Source organism: Elaeis guineensis, chromosome 6 (assembly GCF_000442705.2).
Source record: "Elaeis guineensis isolate ETL-2024a chromosome 6, EG11, whole genome shotgun sequence".
NCBI lineage: Eukaryota > Viridiplantae > Streptophyta > Magnoliopsida > Arecales > Arecaceae > Elaeis > Elaeis guineensis.
In genome coordinates, this window is record NC_025998.2 from 32,767,362 (window position 1) to 32,783,831 (window position 16,470).

Consider the following 16,470-nt stretch of genomic DNA (forward strand, 5'->3'; position numbering starts at 1 on the left):
GGTCAACCTTCCCTTATTCCTATCTATCCTAGTTTAGTTATTCCATGGTGGACCATGGAATAACTTATTCTAGATCTTAATGAGCACAATTTAACTGGGTGGAATAAGGGCTGCATTAATTGTACTGCATTAATTGCTTATTCTCAGTGGAATAGCAGATTTCCAACCAAACAGAAATACAGAGTAACAAAGGTGAATAGCTATTTTTTGAAAATTGTATTCTTATTTCAGGAGTAGGAAAAGAGGATCCAAACACTACCTAAGGGAATAACATGGTGTTTTTCCTTCCTTGTGGTGGGATAAGAGAGGTGCCCCTTAGAGAGAGTCCTTCTCTCTTAAGACTATCCAAAACCCTCAAGGAGTTTGAATTGGCTTTGGATTAGCATTGGGATTTAATGTATGAAGCCTTAGTGCCTCAAAATCTCATGTAGAAGAGGGAACAGCATGAAGAGTTCATGCATAAATAAGAAGGGCATGCTCTCTTCTTATGGTTTTGACGCCACGTTCCTTATCCTCTTCTACAAGCATGGTCCAATGACAACTTTTTGTACCCTACTATCCTATTTATTTATCTAAAGTATTCTCCTTGGAATGAGATACCTAAGAGTTGGATGTCCATTCTTTTTTCTAGCTCCCTCCAATTTTTTGTTGATGTCTTAAGAAAAGAAAAAGAAGAGAAAAATTCAACATCCAAGGAGCGATCTCTGCAAGAGAGCTAGTATCCCGGTGAGATTAAGATCTCCTGATAAGATCATTCTCATGTGGATACCTATAAAGGCCGGATGCATGTGCGCTTCAAAGAAACCTTTAAGACATCTACGATCATCCAATCATGTTGAAAATCTTTCTATGCAAGGTGAAGATCATATCTTTCTCTATTTTATTTTTAATCTTAATCTTAACTACGAGGGACCCTGATATTCTAGAGATGCAATCTCTTGCATGCATATTAGATTAAATAGTTTTAATCTATTAAACTTTTCATTGTGTTTTAATTTTTAGTCTTGCATGCTATCGGATTTCCTTTAGTCAGCACCTATCTTGGTCGGATCCAGATATCATTAAATTTAATCTATTTGATCTCTATGGAGTTAATTCTATCTTAATATGATTTTGATTAAATGAAGTTATTTGATTAAACTGATCTTTGATTATCGAGCACTTTATTGACCTCTATCTTTATTCCTGTTGAACATTACTGAATTGATCATCCTTAATCACTCTTGATTATGATTGAATAAGATTATCATGGCTAGATCAATTTGGACCATAGGATGTGACTATCGCTCATCATGTCTTCCTTGATTATTCATATTCTTTCTTATTATTGGACTTAATTATATATAGAGGTATGGTTGTCTCAACAAAAAGATGTCTAATTGTGGGATACTACAATGTGATCCATGAATTGAAGATTTTGAAAATAAAATTTTGAAATTATATAGATTTGTTGGAGTATGTGTGAGGTAAGTAATACTTCACTTTTTTTAGATTTATCAGTAAATTATAAAATAATTTTTATATTGAATTATTTATGATTAATAAATTTGATGCATAGTATTTTGGATTGCCGAATGTTTTATTTTTTTAATATGTCAAATGATTTATGATCGATCATATTGAATTTGCTATGGATTATATCAATTGATTTTGATATTGTCTAGTTTATAATTATTCAAATTGAAATATGGAATCATATTTTGATCTGAGATGAATTTTGACTCGCAACCTGACTATATATCAAACTCTGCCAATGGGGGTTAAATACTGGCATTTTGATATCCTACCAATGAGGATTGTGCGATGGTATTTCGATATCCTACCAGTGGAGATTGTGCGATGGTGTTTCGATACTTTGCTAGTGAGAGTTGTGCACTAGTATTTTGATACTTTGTCGGTAGAGGTTGTGTACTAATATTGAGATATCCTGTCAGTGGAGGTTGTATGCTAGTACTTTGATATCCAGTCAGTAGAGATTGTACATTGGTATTTCAATATCCTACTAGTGGAGGTTATGTACTGATATTTCAATACTCTGCCAGTGAAGATTGTACGCTGATATTTGGATATCCTGCCAGTAAGTTATGCACTGATATTTTGATATCCTATTATTGGAGATTATATAATGTTACTTTGGTTTAGTTCATGACTGTCAAGATGAACATATGTTTGCAAGAAATCAATTTATGATCGAATATGAAATTGCATGAATTTTATTTGATTGATGTAGTATATTTTGAATTGATCACCTTGCATACTTATATTCAATATATTATTATTGCTGAATTTATCTAGCTCAAGTGTACATTACTTGCCTGGCTATTTAGTTTATTACTTTATATTTTATTCTTTTAACAGATTTAGAGAACTAGCTTGATTTAGAGATTCTATATATGGGAAAGCAAATTAGAAGCAAAATTTGATATGTTTATTTTAGATTAGAATTTTTTGAGGTTAATAAAAAATTATAAAATTTTATTTTGTAAGATATTTGATCTAGTTATTCGAATTAAAGTTGAACATTAATTATTTAAATTTTATTCTACTACTGCTTGATGATATCATCATGAGATATCTTGCATACTTACTGGGAGAGTTCTTATTGCCATAACCCATAGTCCACAATCTAGGATCAGGGGTATGACACAAGTACTTACAAAACTAAAGTAGAGAGTTACAAAAAAGACCAAAGCTGCTAAGAGAGATGAAAAGCAGAAGCAACCCAATGAATCCCACCAAAGAATGAATGATGTCAAGCTTGATATAAGGTAACTGGCTAAACCAAAAAGAGAAGTTGTGAAAGTCTACGTTATGTAGCCATATAACCGTAGTAGTAGTAGGACAGAGAAATAAGAGTAGGTATAATAACTAGCTATGAAGGGTAACATATCTCCCTGAAGAAGTGGATAAGTGAACTGTCCTAGAAATCCATAGCTCTCACATGCTTTTCACTGAACCTACTCAGCACCCAGTGACCAACAAGTCGGACGCCGACCACATCATGTATGAGCCTCCTGAGGGCTGCAAGAAGATCATTGAACTCCAGAACATTTTCATGATGCTGCTCAATGAGTGGCACTTGCTCACGTTCAAGTCACAATCCATCAGATTACACTGGTGAGACTCACGACACAGACTAACTAGTTGGCTGTGGATCGAAGTGGTCTAGTTCGGGGGTTGGGAGCCGGAAAAAGAGAATAACCAAGGCCTCCCCAGCTTCTTCATCCTGTCTTGCCAGACAATGACCTCATTATCTTTGGAAGGGTGGAAATAGATGGGATATGGCATCACAGAATCATTACTATGCCCGGGACTAGATTCAATCACCAGCACGATCATGTTCTTAGCCCCAGGAAGGACCAAGAACTTGCCACCCCAAGCATTTCTCTCCTCACACAGCCTTCTGAAGTCCCATGTAATCTTCCCAGCCACAAGAGACTGGTCTTTTCCTCCCATGGCTGCCCATTCTGGCTGCAAGTTGAGCCACCAGACAAGGTCCGATGACAACGAGTTCCAAACCGATGCATTGTAGCCCCAGAGGTATCGGGCAATGTCGAGCCCCATGTAAAAGGGAACGAAAATGAAGGAGGCTCGGGCGGAGTTATTTGTTAGGCACTTGATCGTACTGCTTCATCCGATAATGAAAGATGACTTCGAGAACGAACTGAATGGTGGTGTACCATCCAGCATATATCGGAGAAGATGCTCTTGGAGTTGCCGAGTGTGGGGCCAGGGCCATCAGAGAAGATCCAAGCGAGGCCGTGGGACCACAATTGATGCACCCTTCGAAAGAAGAATTCACATGCAAGTACTAACTTAATTGGATCCTTTTAATGATAGGCTACTAGAGCTATCGTAGTTCCATATACAATACTCGACAAGCAGAACTCAGAATAAGCAATCAATAGACTGGCGTCTTTGATCTATATGATGTGGTGGCAGAGGGAAGTGAGAACGAAATCTGATTTTAAAGGATGCTTGTTGCTGCATGTTGGTTGAAAGGGATGCTCGGCGCTAGAATTAAGCTGGATGGGGAGAAAGCTCATTGTTGATCACCCATCGAAAAAAGACGCTCGTGGTGGGATGGCGATGCGTGAAAGAAACCTCAGCTGCCCAATTTTGAAGTTGGAAAACCTCAGAGAGATCCAAGAGTTGGGGAAGTGAAACATAGAGATGGTAAAATCGATCCGATCCGATGGATATGCACCTTACCCAAATCTGATCAAATCCAAAAAATAGGATTTGACCAGGTTTGAGTTCGAATTCGGGTAAAACTCGAAAACTGTAGCACGGATATGGGTAGAGTATGGGTAGTGTTGTTTTCTACCCAAATCCGAATTCAAATCCGACTCGAACCTACGGATATGGGTAATATCCGAACTCATATCCGAATGTATATGTTTATAATTCTGTTATGGTAATTCTGTTTTGGTTGATAATATGCATAAAATTATTTTGGTTATTTATATGTTCTATGTTGAATTGTAATTCTATTTCTATGTTTGATTTCTATAAATTTGGACTTATAAATTATGTTCTATGTTGCATTGGTAATTTTTTGATTGATAATATGCATAAAATTATTTTGGTTGTTTATTTACTTTTGGGTATGGGATAGGCATGAGGCGGGTATGGGTTGAGTATGGGGAAATGGGTTACCCATGGGTATCCTCGAATCCATTGGGTATGGGGATGGGTATCTCTTTTCTTATCCGATCAAGTATCGGGTAGGGTATGGATATAGGGTATTAAGTTCGGATTTAGGGATGGGTAATATAATACTCGATCCAAACCCTACCCATTGCCATCCCTAGTGAAATAGGAGACATATTTTCTTATAGGGTTAACTTCGACTTTTTATATTGGATAAATGGTTCTACTAATGCTATTAATTTAACTGGATGTAACTATAGCTTTACAAACTATAAGTATAACTATAACAAATATAAATCTTTGGTGGGTTTTTGTAATTTATACTTGAAAAAAATTACAATTTTAGGGGTGTAAGTGTAAATTATGAAAAATTGAAGAGGTGATATTTTAATTTATCCTAAAATATTTAATGTAACATGGAATGAGTAAGAAAGATGCTTGGACTTTAATATTTTTATATGTATTCTCGGTGACAAGGTCATATAACCATTCAGTGATATGATATTAATGACAAAAATTAAAAAAATTATAGCGACACTCCTTAAATTTTGACTCATTTACACTTGGATCCTAAAAAAAAAGTTTCAAAGGGATCCCAAAACTTTTAAAAAATTACAAAGCGATTGAGCCGTCTGTCTCCAGCCTAACAACATTAACAAAAAGATGAAATGACTAAAATACCCTTAGTAACATGACTCTTCTTTCCTTCCACTCTACTTGCATCAAAATCAGAAAACTTTTAGATAGGATATTTATGGTATTTGATAAAATTTAACCTCTCAGGTAATCCTCATGTCATAACGTTATCTAATGAAAATAGATAGTGGGGTTTCTTTGCAACTTTTTAAAGTTTTGGGATCCGTTTGAAATCTTTTTTTCTTTTGAGATCCAGGTATAAATTGATCAAAGTTCAAGAGGTGTTATTATAATTTTTTCTAAAAATTACTAAGGGTGCATTTGGTTATACTTTTTGATTTTTGATTTTTAAAAAGTACTTTTTATTTTTTTTGATTTTTGCTATTAAGTAAAAGCAAAAAAATAAAAAGTATGTTTGGTAACTACGTTGCTATAAAGCAAAAAGCAACATTTGAGGACGGCAGGTGAAGAGCTCGACGATGGAGAAGGGTTCAGGAAGGGAGGGAGAAGGGGGTGGGGAGATGAAGAGCTCGATGAAGGAGAAAGATTCGGGCTCTTTACTTTTTGATTTGACGTTTTAGATGTGCGAAAGCAAAAAAAATAAAAAAATAAATTTTGAAAAGCAAAAATTTTTTCCTTTGCATATAAAGCAAATATTTTGATTATTTTGATTTTGATTTTTGCTTTTCATGATGTTATCAAACATTGCTTTTTGATTTTTATTTTTTAAAAATAAAAAAAGTATTTTTTTAATGGCTAACCAAATGCACCCTAAATTTACACTTTTTTTCCTAAATATTGTGCCTTTTGAAATCAATGAGTCAAACTTAGACCAGAGATATTGATGAACATCAACAAGCACACGTCCGATGGGGTCAGGTCAGAGCTTGCTTTACAAGAAGACAAGCACAAAGCAGTAGAGATTATTTTATTAGAACTTTATTAGGCAATAAAATTTACATGAAGATAAAGCCATCGAAGCCATCCAAGATCTCTCAAATTAGCCTATCAAATCAACTTGCAATCATTTATAACTACAAAAGAACCAAGCTAGATATACTCCTCGCTGTCATCGAGTAGCACCTTAGTTTTCCAATCCCAACTCCAAGTATATCTGATAGAGAGGATCTTACAAGCTCTCGGAAGAGTTGGAGATCAAGTCCATAGGGGTGTCCTTTTATAATATGTCTTATCTATCAAAGATGGTATCTAAATAAGTCGTAAAGACTGAAAGATGGATATTATCCACGATGGTTTGTACAATCTAACTTTATCAAACTATTAAATATATTCGTATCACTTTATCAAAGGTTTATCTTTAGTCAAAGTCTAGATCAATCTAAAATATATAAAATAAATATTGATGCATATCAACGTGAGCTACATCCGGATAGGATTAATTGAATAAATTCTAACATTCTCCTACTTGGCCCAACCTAATACAAATATCTTCTTTTTAATTATTTAAAGCATTTCAAAAATCTTTAATAAAATTTTATTTGGATCTAACAATTGAAAATTGATGTGGCTACATTTAAAACTTAATTTCTTTATAGTATATATATACTATACTTGATTATGAAATAATCATCAGTGCAAATTATGATGGTAAATATGTTATCAATCGATACACGACCTTCCATACATCATAACACTAATGACATTTCATAACCAAGTTGTTTATATGAAATTTTACTTTATGAATAGACAAAATAATTTATTATATAATTTATTATATTTCTTTATCATCTTTATATCACATGATAAATAATTTATCAGTATAAAATAAAATGAACTAAATTTATTATATAATCCAATGTGATAACTTTATGCATAGTATCCAACACATATTATAAAATGCGCTATATCCTATATGATCCACATGATCTCTACAAATCCTGAGAGTGAGTCCTTTCATCAATGGATATGCAGTCATCATCTCTATACCATAGATACTATATTCTCCTTTATTCTTTCATGAATAGTAAAGTATTTAGTGCCAATATGCTTGTAAGTGCTTGTACTCTTCATATTGTTAGAGAATGTTACTATAGAATTATTATAAAAATATATCTTGATCAACCTACTAATAGAGTCAATAATTCTAAGTCCTGAGATAAAATTTTATAACTATAGAACTTATGAGAAACTCTCATAATAGGCTATATACTTTACTTACATAGTGGATGTAGTTAACAAGACCTTATGTTATACTCATTCATGATATAGCACTTTCTATAAGTAAAAAGATATATCCAATAATGGATTTTCTACTATTGGTGCATCCACCAAAGTATGAGTCCTAATAGCCTATTACTTTATAATAATCATACCAATTGTACGTGAGCATGTAAACTTTTATATCTTATAGGTAAAGCATGTTTTTCTTTACAACTTTCTAATGCTTTATTCTTGAATCATGTTAATAATGTCTAAGTATTAATGCAGCAAAAGTAATGTCTGGATGCATATCAATATAGGCATAGATTAAACTCTCAACAACATATGCATAGATTATGAACCTTATTTCCTCTCCCTTTATCTTAGTTCTTGAATATTAAGATTTATTAAATTTATCACCCTTTAGAATAGGAGTACATCTAAAGAAATATTTTTTTCATTCTAAATCTTTTTAATACTTTAGAGATATAAGTTCTTTAAGATAGTTCAAGTAACCCTAAAGATCTATCTTTATGAATCTTAATACTAACAATATAACCGGCTTCACCCATATCTTTCATCTTAAAATTTTTGGATAAAAACTATTTGGTTTTCTTAAGTAGACCAAGATCATTACTAGTAAGCAGAATATCATCTACATAATATCAAAATTATGAACTTACTCTCATTGATCTTCAAATAAGTATATTGATCAATAGTATTTTCTACAAATCTAAAGAAAGTTATTATTTCATTAAATTTGAGATACCACTGTCTAGAAGCCTGTTTAAGTCCATAAATAGATTTCTTTAATCTGCAACATATTCTCTTATCCATTGACAACAAAACCCTCAATATATTCCATATAGATCTTTTCCTCTAAATCACTATTAAAGAAGGCCTTTCTCACATCCATTTGATGTAGCTCTAAGTCAAAATGAGCTACAAGAGTCATGACAATTCTAAAATAGTCCTTTGAAGAAATAGAAAAGTAGGTCTCTTTAAAGTCAATACCCTCCTTTTGTATAAATCTCTTTACCATAAGTCTAACTTTATGTCATTCAACTTTACCATTGGAATTTTTTTTGGTCTTATAACTCCATTTCCAATCTATTGGTCTCACCCTTTCAAGTAGGTCAACTAATTTTTATATATAATTTTTATCAATAGAGCTCAGCTCTTCTTTTATGGCATCCAATCAGTGTAAGAGGTTCTAACCATTCATGGCTTGTAAGAATATCTCTGGATCATCATCCTTTTCACCCATATCAGTTAAATATACTACATAATTTGGAGGTATAGTAGATCTTCTTATTCTATTAGATCTCTAAAGATCTGTCTCTTGATCCACTTATGGCAGTGGTTAGATAGTTACTTCTTCGATAATAGAAACCTCATAGGATGAAACTTGATGAAGTGGTGGTCCCTTTTGAATGTTATCTCAAGGACCAACTATAGAAATTATCACTTTGATCTACTTTCCAAGCATAGAATTTATTTTCTATATTTTCTCAAAGATAATGTCTCGAGGTTCTCCACTCTCACTAAACATGCTAATCTCTAAAAATCTAGCTTTATTAGTTTCTGCTATCTGTGATGTACGAGATAGATAATAGAATTTATATCTTTTTGACCTCTCCAGAAAATTAATGAAAAAACCATTGATCATTCTAAGATCAAACATCTTTTCTTATGGGTTATAAATCTTGTCTTCTTCTCGACAATCCTATATAAGCATACATCTCAAATTAGATTTTCTACTAGTCCATAATTCATAAAGAATCTTTTGAACTATCTTAGTAGGGATCTTATTTAAGATATGCATTATTGTCTTTATAGCCTCACTCCACAAGTAAATAGGTAAAGTAAAATAACTTATCATTGTCCAAACTATTTCTTTAAGTATCTGATTTTTTCTTTCAGCTACATCATTTTAATCTAATATATCAGGTATTGTATATTAAGGTACAATCTCCTATTCTTTTAGAAATTTTGCTAATAGTCCTAACCTGTGTCTCATCTCATTATATCTATTGTAGTACTCACCTTCGATATTAGATCTGACTACTTTAATCACTTTTTTCTGATTATCTTTTTATCTCTATTTTGAATTCTTTAAAGGCCTCAAAGATATCAATCTTATCAAAAAGAAGGTATAGATATATATGTCATGAATAGTCATGAATGAATGTGATATAAAGGCCATCATACAATAAACTAGAACTAACAACTATAGAGTCTTTTATTACATTAAATTTAGAGTTTTCAAAAGAAACATGAAAACCAACTTCATCCAATATTGGAATAGAAACTAAATTTTTGAAAAAAGAAGAAATATAAAAATCTTATCCAAATCTAAGATGAATCAAGAATCAACAATTATCCTACAGCATCCAACTGCCTTGACAAGTGAATGTACTTGATTTTTGATGACAATGGATCGTTCATTTTTAAATAGAGACCTTCTTAATAGGAAGCCCTATAAGTTGTTAGCAATATATATAAATGCACTATAGTCAATGCACTAAGTAGAATTAAAAAATTTACTAAATTAGATTCAAAACACGTACAAGAATAAAGGGTGATTTTCTTTTACAGCCACTTTTTATATTTCATGCAGTTTTTCTTTAGATGTCCCTCTTTTGTATGGAAGAAATATTTGACAACCTCATTAATGATTTCACCTAATACCATAGTTAATACTTTCTTCCCCTCAGGTACACCTTTTTCTTGACATGCTTTTTTACTAATTTGAGGTGAAGCAAAGTTCATGCTCTCTATTTTCTCCTCTCTCAATCTCTTTTCTACTTGTATACATGTGGTCAATAATTTATTAACTGTCCAATCCTCATGGTATATATTATAGGAGATCATAAAGAGAACGTACTGTAAGAGAAGTGAGAATTAAGTGGATCAAAAAAAAGATATATGATATAGAAGCATTAATATCAGATAACTATATTGCAATATCCCTCATTAACTATAAGAAATTCTATTTTCATGGCATTAATTTAGCCACATTTTTGAAAAATATTGAGAAATTAGATCTTGCCCCATATTTATGATAAAATGCTGGGTATAAATTTTTCCATGACATTAATTTAGCCGTATTTCTAAAAAATATTGAAAAATTAAATCTTGCCATGCAATTGTAATAAAATGTTGGATATAAAGTTTTCCAATACATTAATTTAGCCGCACTTATGAAAAAAGCTAAAAAATATGTAGATCTTGCCCTGCATTTATGCTAAAATATAGTTTATAAATATTGTTGCTTGGCAAGTTAATTAGTAAATGAGAAATATTCTATTTACTGATATAAAATAAAAATGCTAGCTATAAATATACATTAATATCAGCCAATCTTAAAACATCATGTCAAAAATATTTTTCCATATCCCCGCTCTCATCTTTAATTAGTATTTCACTTAATCTAACAAAAAAAATTAATAGAGTCAGTTACCTAGATTTTTTTAAAATATCCAGTCCATCTTGAAACCTCATAGGAGCCATTTAGCAATGCCCTACAGGATTCAAAATGGGTTTGGAATTTAAAATTAAAACTTGAATATAACTGAGATTGATTTGGATTTTATGTCTTAAGCATCTATTGTTTGAACCCAATTATATATATAAATATCATTTTTTATAAAAATATATACATTATAAAAGGATAGAGGGATTGAATTCAAAATCTTTAAATAGCCTAAACTCTATCTTAACCATTGAACAAAAACATAAAACTATTTCTAAAAAAATTGATAATATATTTAAATATTTATATATGAACACCCAACACCCAATCCCAAATGTCAGGAGAAGATTTTCGTTGCAACGGTGACACTATGTCAAATTTGTAACAATCCAATTAAAAGTTTGGAATCGATGGGGCAGTGTAGGGTATTATCATGCAAATCGATGAAATACACGGCAACCGATGAAATATAAGCATTCTTATTATTGGGTTGTGATAAGTTTGATGTGATATCACTGTTATAATGAAATTTTTTCCATATGCCAGGGGCTCCCATGCAATTAAAGCTCCTGAGGATGATAAAAATACCCATCACTTAAGCTTCCTTATCCGACCGCTAGAGGCCTCCCACGTGATTGAGACTCGAATTGTTCGGCCGCTATAGGCCTCCCATATGAATGAGACTCCTGAGGATGGTAAAAAAAGCCATCATCCAAGCTTCCCTCTTCAGCCGCTACAGGCCTCCCATGCGATTGAGACTCCTGAGGATGGTAAAAAAAATGAAAAATCGAGGGAAACCATAGGAAAATCAATGAAAGCAAAGGAATGATGGAAAGGCAAGACATTTCTCTACATAGATGATCATTTCTTTTTCTTTCTGCTTCTTTTCTTTTCATTTCATTCTCTTTTTTGGAGATCTGTGGGGAAGGAGAGCACCTGAGGGAGATCAAATTCAGAGGGGTTTCTTAGGTTTGATTGTTTTTTTTTCTTTGAGCATATGGAATTTTGTGTGAGTTGTGGCAGTGTGAATTGGTCTTGTTGCTCCTGATCTCCCCACCTGAAGTTGGCCGTCGAGGTAGATGTGACCGAGGTGAAAACTATCAATGGAGCTTCATCTGAACATCTGCAAAGAAGTCCTCACCGGATGGCATTCTCCGATGAAGATCCTCCAATGCTCAAATTAGAAGATGGAGAACAATGAGAGGAGAGAGAGCAAGGAGTCGATTGCATACCTTGAAAGATCCCAGAGCCTTTATTTATAGGAAAGGAGTTAGAGTTGTATCCGTCTTGGAGTCCTGATAATTTTTGAATTTTGGATAAGATATTTTTCTTTTACAGGAGACTCATCGTGAAGGAATTCCATTCTATCAAGATTTTTCCAATTTGAGAGAGATGGATCTATTGATGGAGAATATAGCTTGATTGTGGATAAGCTACCAGAGGTTGTCCAGAGCCGAGGTCATGGAGACTAGAGTGCATGTCAATCTCAGGTGATCTGGAGTAGGTCGGTAAAGGACCAAGGTGAATACCTCAGTGGGGAATGATGATCAGGCTCCTATTGTCTATTCATTATGAGTGTCGGATGACCTTTGATCCACTATGAGTTGGATCTTAAAGAGTTTGGTAAATGTCGAGGATTCCAATAGGTCGGACTTAAGGTGATGATCTAACTACTAGAGGTTGACTGAGAGCCCCATTGTAGCTCGATCACGATCAATATTAAATAGTTTGCACTGAATCGAAGTGGATCTAGCCGAACTGGGACCAACTTACCCTTAGCTTGGTATGGCATTTTGGATAGTTTGGAGAATTTGATTTGGACATCTTGTGAAGGTCGGCATGCTCTGAGGTCATATTTTGTCGAGGCCGAGGTGCCAATCCATAACACTTGTCCTCCACTTTCAAGGCTGAGCTACCCATAGGTTGGTTGAAGAGAGTATCAGTCCAAGGTTGAGGCTGATTTCATCGAGCTATCCCCTATTGATATGTGTTGAGGATCGGCTTCCTAAGGTGAACCATCTTTAAATCTGGACCATTGATTTCTTGGAACCATGGGAGCCATATCCTAGCCAATCATGGGCTACCACTTGTCGAGCATCGGTTGGGAGAGGTGAATCGTCAGTAGATCGAAGCTATCTCGACCTTCTATAAATAAGGCTGCAGTAACTTCATTTTACTGCTTCTACTATTGTGAGGAGGGGAGCTTTGGCACTTGGAGACTTTGCCCAATTGCTCGGTTAAAGCTGAGCTATAGTCATTCCTCATCTTTTGATTGCTCGACCGTGTCATTTCTTAGGTCAGTTTCCTATCTTCTAGCTATGAGTGTGTCTAGTTTGTCCCCCTCCACCTAGAGCTTGAGTAACGACGTTGGGGTGTGGGCCCTAAGTCCAATGTAGCTTGTTCTTTGGGTAGACCTAAGGTTTTGGACTTTGGTCCATTTAGGATAAACTCCATCCTCACTTCCAAGGACTTAGAGATTATTAGGTTGAAATACCATGTCACAGCCGACTTTGGGTTGGAGGTCACCATTCCCAGAGAATGGGTAGCTCTTCCTTATCAGGGCCGAGTAGGTCTTTATGAGGAGGCTTTGAAGGCCAATCTTTGACTATCCTTTCATTTCCTCATCATAGAATTTTTTAATTTATATAGAATAAATTTTTGTAGCATTGCATCGAACTCATGGCATCAGATCTTAGGTTTTATTGTCCACTGCCTTCTCCTCGAGGTCGAGCTGACCTCTCGCCTCTTTTGGACTTGCTTTACATTGAAGGAGCATGCTACAGAGGTCGGATGGTGGTATGCCTCTCCTCAAAAGTGACGTCATCTCTTCTGAGGTGTTCCTTCTTCGATGCACAACTGGAAAGAGTGTTTCTTTTTCATCTCGACCGAGCAATCCTTGGACTTTAGCATGTCATGGGGCCGACCTCATCGTTCGGCAATCAGAGCTCCAACTTTGTCAAATGCTGAGGAGGAGGTATTGGAGTAGATCTTCAGTCGTACTCCCCCTTTGTTGACCAAGCTCCTTACTGAGGTGAATTTATTCAAGATTGGATTGAGTTCGGTTGACTCTAAATGTAAGCATCTCCTTTTTCTTTTTATGCATCTTCTTTAATTCAGTGCTGCTTTCCTTTTTTGACTAACCTCATCTTTCATGCAACAATGAATCCTAGGGATTGGAGGCTCTTCGTCGGGCTGCGAAGAAAAGGAAGGCAGGTGCGGCCCCTGCTCCTAAATACGGCTGAGTTGAGGTCGTCCTTGCCCATCCCACAGTTGGGGGTTCCTTGGGACCGAGTAGTGCCCCAAGGAAGGAGTCTTCGGTGCCAAGAAAGGCGGTGGCGCTGCTTCAATCTGTCGCACCGGAGGGGGCTGCCCACTGACGTTCTGCATCCTCATCACAGTGAGGTTCGGATACTCTTTGGATTTTGGTGTGTATGTCTTCTCGCCTGACCGACCTATCGGTCGAGGTATCCCCTCCAGTGGAAGTTCCATCAGATGCTGAGGCCTCAGACAGCAGGAAGGCTATCAGTGATTATCGGCTTGCCCAATCTCTGCTTAGATCGACCTTACTGCCGACCAACGTTGAAGCCTTCAATACTGAAAGCAGGGCATTCCGAATTCAAAATTCATGGGACTCCCTTCTTCGGGTAAATGACGATCTAGCGACCTTCCTCGGCTCTTTCCGATCTTTTCTTCTTAACTACCTTTTGCTAACCTATTCTCTCCTTTTCTCTCTTCTTTTTTTTTGTAGCTCATCCACCACTTTGACCATTTTTCGGAGATAGTCTATGAAGCTCGATAAATTTTGAGGGAGGTCGAGGAAAAGGTCGCTCAGGCCACCCGGAGGGCAGATGATGCCCAGCTGCACCAGCTGAAGGCCAAGGAGGGGAACACGTCACTGAAGGAAGAGGTAAAGTGACTGGAGTCTAGATTTTCCAAATCTTGGGCCGACACTAAAGCTCGGGTATCAACCTAGAAGAAGTATGAGGAGAAGTTGGAGACCGCCAAGGTCGCCACGATCAAAGCCTTTCACTCTTCGATTGCATTTTGGGATATTAAGATAGAGTTCAGCTCACTCTCGTATGTGCAAGGGGCTAAGAATTTCAAGAAGAAGATCAGGAATCATTTTTCTAACCTCAACCTCGATCTCTTGGAGTCAAATGGCAAGGAGGAGGTCGGCGAGATCGGAGATGATGGGCTGCAAGCTGAGGATCTCTTCAGCCCGGCTCGTGAGGATCCAGTGATTGAGAAAGTGGCACTAGCTCCGGCTCTAGCCATCATTATTCTCTCCAACCATGTAGAAGCTGGTGAGTCCCTTGCGCATGGGATTTATGCTTTTTGTAGCTTAGCTTGGGCATGTCCGAGCTCAATATAGGTCGGTCTATTTTGTTGACCTCGATATTTGCTGAGGCATTTTGTATGGGACTCACCAAACTTTGTAAAAGCTTTTCTTTAATGAAATGACTCTTTTCATCACTGTGTCATTAAGGCATGTAGATCGGCTGCTTTATTGTAGTAGAATTTGATGTCCGACCTGCATCAAATACTACGGAGACCATTCGTCAGCTTTAGATCATTTTCTTGATGATGAGGAGTGGAAAATTATCTCCGAGTGCAACTATCATAGTTTGGTAGGTGAAAGGTCAGAATTGAGGCATTTGGTCCTCGACCATAGTCGAGGAGCATGTATTTGGGATTGAATGGAGGCTTGGAGGTTTGTACGAAGGTGCATACTATTCCTTGGCTGTGGTCGAGGAGTGCATGATGGATACTGAATGGAGATACATACCATCTCCCGACTACAGTCGAGGAGCACACGATGGAGAACTGCATGGAGGCACATACTGCACCTCGATCGTGATTAATGTATGCACGAATGGAGAATTGCATAGAGATGCATACTGCATCTCGATCGTGATTGAGATGGCATGAACAGAGAATCATATGGAGATGCATACCACACCTCAGCCATGATTGAGGTGCGCATGAATGGAGAACCACTTGGAGATGCATACCGCACCTCAACCATGATCGAGATGCATGCAAATGGAGAACTACATGGAGATGCATACAGTACCTCGATCATGATCGAGGTGCACGTGAATGAAGAACCACATGGAGAACACGTCTCGATCCTTGACCGTGGCCAAGGAGCGCATATTTGGAGACCTGCATGGAGAACATGGAGAGCATGTTTCGCACCTTATTCATGGATGAGGAGTGCATGTTTGGAGAAAACACAATTCGATAAAAAGAATCCTTTATTATTTAATTTAATAAAAAAATACAATTCAAGTGTGGTAGATACATAAATTGTCAACATTTTAGGTCCTGAGGATCGGAGTTCCATCAAGTCGACAAAGGCGATAGCGATAGACTCCTAATCAAACTATTTTGATGATGCGGTACAGGCCTTCCCAGTTTGGTGCAAGCTTCGATCGTTCGATCGGATGAGATACTTTAACTCAATAAAGAACTAATTGTCTGGCTAGGAATGATTTATCTTTGACTCAGGAGTTATAGTATCGAGCTACTCTTTGTTGATAGTT

General features: G+C 35.9%; 1 pseudogene; it reads right to left on the reverse strand.

Annotated features, from left to right (window-relative positions):
• Positions 1 to 2,961: 2,961 nt before the first annotated feature.
• On the reverse strand, positions 2,962 to 14,317 carry LOC105046885 (xyloglucan galactosyltransferase KATAMARI1 homolog; annotated as a pseudogene).
• Positions 14,318 to 16,470: the final 2,153 nt, after the last annotated feature.